The sequence below is a fragment of the Quercus suber genome, unplaced genomic scaffold (genome assembly GCF_002906115.3).
Source record: "Quercus suber isolate HL8 unplaced genomic scaffold, Cork oak 2.0 scaffold_96, whole genome shotgun sequence".
NCBI lineage: Eukaryota > Viridiplantae > Streptophyta > Magnoliopsida > Fagales > Fagaceae > Quercus > Quercus suber.
Window position 1 is genome coordinate 553,874 of NW_027069561.1, and position 6,119 is coordinate 559,992.

The following is a 6,119-nucleotide window of genomic DNA, read 5'->3' on the forward strand; positions in this document are numbered from 1 at the left end:
TTCAAAAATCACTCACATTAGCGCATGTAAATTTGTGTAAAATAAGATGTGAGCTACAATAATCATGTAAATATACATGGCTGCTATTCACATGCAAATTTATATTTTAATACTTATTTACTCAGAGAGAGAGAGAGAGAGAGAGAGAGAGATAGAAATAAAATTGATAAACAAATAAATATATATCTCTATATATATTACTGAAATGTAGTGTTTAGATAATTTGATATAGGTATTTTTGAAAAGTTGTTATATAAAATAGAAAAAGTAAATTCTTATATTAAAATCAATATGAATTTTTACACGGACCAATGCGAATGCTTTATTGTAACAAATGAGTCTTTCTTAGGTCGTAGAATGCACATATGAATTATTGAATTGCAGCTCTTCTAAATATCTCCAAACCTTTCTCTTTATGGCAAGGTTATAGAAGCTGCTAGTTCCCACCAATAACATGGCTTCTGGTCTTAATCCAGCATTGCAGCACTAATGCAGAAGTGCATGTGATGTGATGTATGGAATATAGACTTTTTTTTTTTTTAACTTTGGTGGCCTCATGAAGTTCCGTAGGAAATACTACTTCATCTAAACATGTCTGCTTTTGACCTAGAACTAAAACAACGTAAGCGTTATATGCAATATATACTACATATTTGTCTACCTGACAAGGGAACAAAAGTGGTGTATTATCCTTGACAAGGCATTTGACGCGCAAACCCTTTTTGAAAAATCACACACACCTTTACCAACTTCCGAGTCATGCCCATTTATAATTTTCCATTCATTTTCCTCCTCCCTTTCATTTCTCTTTCCTCCCCTCCCTTTTTTTCAAACACTCACGAAGAAATTTTTCCGAGTCATACACATTTAATCTTTAACACTATTTGCACTCAAGGTGGTATTACATGTATGATATACATGTATCAGCCCTTTCATATGGGGTGAACCTTACACTTGTAGGATCCACCCCTATAAAGCATAGATACATATATCGGATACGTGATAAATTTTCTCGCCACATAACTTAAGTTCAGCCACATCATTGTCACATTATTATCATCGTAACCAAAACATCACCACAAAGTGGTGCACACACAATGTCTCTATAACCAAACACCTCCAAGTCAGGTATTGTACACCTGATTGCTATCTTTTGGTGTTTGGGTATGAAGTTTGTACGGTGCACTATTTGGAAATGAAGTTTTGAAATAGAAAAGGAGGTTCCTCTTTGGATATATCAATAACTAAATAAAACATGTTTTTGTTGTCTGTCATTGCACATTTCTTAATTTATTGAGTTTTTTTTTTTTTTTTTTTTTTTGAAAAATTTGGAAATCCCAAATTTTTTGAGGCAATTGAAAATTTTGATTGATGAATTTTTTTTTTTTGAAAATTTTGGAAATCTTAAATTTTGTCAAGGAATTGAAAATTTTGATTGATTTTTTTTTTTGAATTTAACCTAAGAAGTACGGGCCCAATTCCCCTAGTCCCAAGGCCTTTTTTGACAATTTCCTTCTCTTTTTTTTTTTTTTTGGAAGATCTAGAAAGAGTTTATTTTTTATTTTATTTTTTGTAAATTTTGTCTTATCTTTTCTTCTTTTTTTTGTCTTTTGTCTTTATTTATTTATTTATTTATTTATTTTTTTGGAAATGTGAAGATTTGTTCATTATCAAAAAATGAAGAAGATGAAGATGAAAATGGAGTAAAAGTGATGAAGATAAATTCATGATGATTTTTTTTTTTTTTTTGAAAAACCTATCCTTTGAATAAGTATAACTTTGGCTAGAAGTTGATGTGAATTGTTGGATAAGTCCTTGCTTAATTCCTGCAAAAAGATAATTTCAATTAGCAATGGATTTATTCGTTGAAATGAATTGGAAGTACTTATCCAATGCCCCTAGTTTGGGGCATATTCCATGCTTAGATTGAAACTGAATTCATTTGATGTTGTGATCATTAGGGAACATGGAAGAAGATCATGGTCCGCCATCCTTGGTTCCTGCCAAAAGGGTTTCTTTCTCTAGCTTGTTAGAAACCAATTATCATGAAAACTTGCACACAATATAAATAGGCCAATGCTTCAAGCTGAAACATGCTTAATGCAAACAAATGGGCTTAACCTAACATGCATCCAAACAATTTTGTCACATTGTTTTGACTTTGTTCTCCAAGGTTGTTTAGGTGAATAGGACCGGGCCTCTGCAAGGCTGCTTACGTACCTTTCTCATAGAGGATCAGTTCAAGACGTAGTTCAAGAGAGCTGGATTTTGAAAAAGAATGATTTTTTTTTTTTTTGAAAAAAACAAATTTTCATTTTTTTTTTTTATGAACAAGAGGTGATCCTTTGAACAACCATTTTGGCAAATCAAAGTGTTTAAGAACCAAACAAATCTCTTTGATTATGAAGGATCAAGATCATTAAACTCATGTAAACAAAATTTGCTTATTTCTTTTAAACATTGTCAGATTATGTCTTCAAAGGCAATCAAGAAATAAAATGTGATAATATTTAGGAATCGCATCATTGGGTGCAAACAAGGAGAGTGCTCCAAGTTTGAAAGTTCTTTTGAGCCATTTAGGGATTTGAGAATTTGAGAAGTTTTGTCCTTCAACATATCATCCAGTGGAGTTGAAAATCTTAAGCATTTTTCCTTTTTAATTCAAGAGAAAATAATATTAGAGCTTAAGATGTGCCTACAACTAGCAACACTTGAAGGAGGTCTTTACTCATGGGTTGTAATGTAGGCCAGGTTTGGGTTATCAAATGAAAGATATAGAAGGCTCAAAATTCCTTATGATGTTTCCCGCAAGTATGCATTACTCAAACATCAAGTATTGAAGGAGTTTTCCCATTTCTTCATTGTCATCTTCTCACTAGTCTTCATTGGTCACTTGTATCAACAATCATTTTTATGATCATTCCTCTTGAATCATACCTCTAGACTTTCATCTTATAAAATTATTCTCTTTTTAGGTTGCATCTTCAAGTTTCCAGCTTGGTAGGTGTAAACACAAAATTTCTCAATTGCAAAAAATCAAACAATTGAAAAGAAATATGGTTTGCAAATATAAATTTGTATTGATGTATAATGAGTACAATCTCTATTTCGATTCTTTTACAAAAGAATACCCTCTAATTCTATCTTCATTGAATTTGACTCAAACAAAAATCTTCTTGACTTTAATTGGAAGATGGATTGATTGGTCTTCACAATAAATCTCTAGCTTTGAGCTTATTAGAGATTTATTGTCCTTCAAGTTCTTCAAGCCCTTCGAATATTCTTCAAGTTCTTCAAGGTTTCTTGAGATGGAATTTCTCTAGAGCTTGGGCCACTTGAAAACTTCGTCTCTTTCCCCTGAAAATGAGGAGGGATGTCCTCTGTTTATAGTGATTTTAGAGGATATCCTCCACTACGAATAGATATACTTGAAAGTATGTAGTAGACTTTTGATTGGCCCAAATTCTTCTTATAGATAATTATCTCTATTTATCTATTTTGATAAATACCATATTTTGATAAAGATAATAATCAATAAAGATAAATAATTATCTCTATTTAATTTATTTTAATAAAGATAATTATATATCAACTTTGAATAGAAAATTTATCTTTATTTTATTTATTTATAAAGATAATTATCCATAAATTTTAAATAGGAAATTTATCTTTGTCTTGTGGGCCAAATGACACATGGAAAATTTTGATATGCCAATGCGATGTCAATTTGGATGACACATGTCATCATTTAATTTAATTAATTTAATGACATATTAATTTAGAATTTTCCACTAAACTTTGATGTGGCATTTTGTAATTGGCTTGATAACTTTTTGCCCCCTACAAATGCCCCCTTGAGACTTGACCGTGTCCACAATTTTGAGTGTGGAAAATGGGCAAAGTCTCGACTTGCATGGTGTTAAATTTTGTATACACCATTCTCTCAGTTTCAAGATCTAAACTTTCCTACTGTGAATCTAGACCATTATATATATATATATATATATATATATATTTAAATGTCCAGCTCGTAGCTTTGGTTCTTCTTGAAGTACCCCCAGACATGTTTTCCAAAGCATAGGAAACTTGCTATGATGTGTATAATGCTTTGACTTCTGCAAATCCAAATCTTCATGTGATATTCATGGGAAACTTCTAGTCATTCAGAACTTATTTTCAATAGTTCCACGTGCACATAATTTCCCAATTGCTCTACGTGAATATGGATATTGGACCATATGGGACCCAAGATGGACTTCGTTTCCTAGTCGAAGTAGTCTTGCGAAGATAACTTCAATAAGGAGAATTCGTATCCTACTTAAAGTAATATTGGCCTGATATCAACAGCCAACGTCCTATAAGAATTGAAACTCTATCCTACTTGAAGTCCTTATGAGTTTAATTCCAATTAGAACAAGGGAACTCGCAATGTCTTATCCCTTCCAAGAATCCTTCTTTATTTTGACTTCTTTTCCTGGCCAATCTAGTCTTGACTAGATGAGTTTTAGTTGCAATTAAACTCTCTCTGACCAGTACTATAAAAGGGTAGCCTCAGCTGCAAATAATTCACTTTTTTTTTAGTGCGTAAGTTCGGAAATCTCCAAAGAAATAATTCTTTGAAGGAGGCACCGGATTTTTCTTTTCTCTTTTTTTTTTTTTTTTTTTTTTTTTAAAAAAAAAAAATCAGGTAACAGAATAATTTTCTTTTCTCATGATTTTACCTTCATGTTTACATCTTTGTAAACCGTGTCTTTTCTTTGTATGCTTTCAAATATATTGACTCATTTTTGCTGGTGCAGATTTGATTTCAACCTTCCCGAAGTCATCCACGCCGTACAGGAAGCAGAGACTTTTCCCTCCATCAGGTATAACAATTCTTTTGATTCAAAAGAAGCGTGTGGCCCATAATGAACAACGGACTGGTCCTACATTGATCATCTTAATTCATCGGATCTAAACGGATGTTGATTGACCTTTCTAAACTAATATCACGCATGTATGATATTTATTCGACAGATTCAATGCACACTAGTTTCTTCATATAGTCTTCACTATTTGATGATTTTCTTTGCATGCAGCAGATCCATCTTTAAGGATTTGGCGTTAAGTTTTGCAAGAGTTCAATCACGCAGAACTTTGGAGGTACACTCTTAATCAACGCTTTTCACTTGTGAATGTCTCTTTTTTTTATTTTTTATTTTTATTTTTATTGTTCCACCTCCATTTAGAATAAGTAATATGATGACTTAGTGGCAATACAAAGAACTTGCAAGAGTTTCTTTTGTTCCTCAAGCCGAGCAGTCCTCAAGCCAAGAAGCTACCAAGACAACGATCTTGAAGACAATCTTGAAGATGAAGATAATCTTGACAACGAAGTCTATCTTGGATACGATGACTTCCCTGAAGAGGAAGACAATGTTGACAACGAAGTCCATCTGTGATGCGATGACTTCCTTGAAGATGAAGACAATGTGATACGATGACTTCCTTGAAGATGAAGACAATCTTGAAAATGAAGATTGCATTGAAGAAGAAGGCTACTTTGAGGATGAAAATTGTCTATGCAAGGATGTGTGTCCATTGATATCTTGCGGTGGAGCAATGCTTGCATATGAGGATATAATAACTTTATGTTTTTTCCTCTTTTTGTTGCATGTCCATGCCCCCCTTCTTTTTATTTTTAACCTTCTTTGCACCGTAGTTTATGTTCTTTTTTACATTTTTTTTTGGTAGGTTTGCCCTATCATCATGGTGCTCTTCAAAGACTGCTCTTCATTCGACAAGAAGTATCTTATTGTTACTAAAGAATCGAATGATGCTAAGGAAGTAGACATGAATGCTTCTTGAAAGGCCAATTATTGGTCGATTTGCATAAAGATGGCCCGAACTTAAAGACTCAAGAGACATTGTTGATTGGACCTATGATGTCTCTTGGAATTCTGGTTCCTCCTCTGGAGCGTGGTCTTTGCGTAGTTCTCTTCACAAGACCACTACAGAGTCTCGTTATTTAGTGACTCTTGGCCGTCGTATAATATCAGGAGGAACACGTTGGGGCACTCCTTTCAAGATCAATGGAGAGTGGAGTTACATACCACTATATTGGGAATGGCTTGAAGATG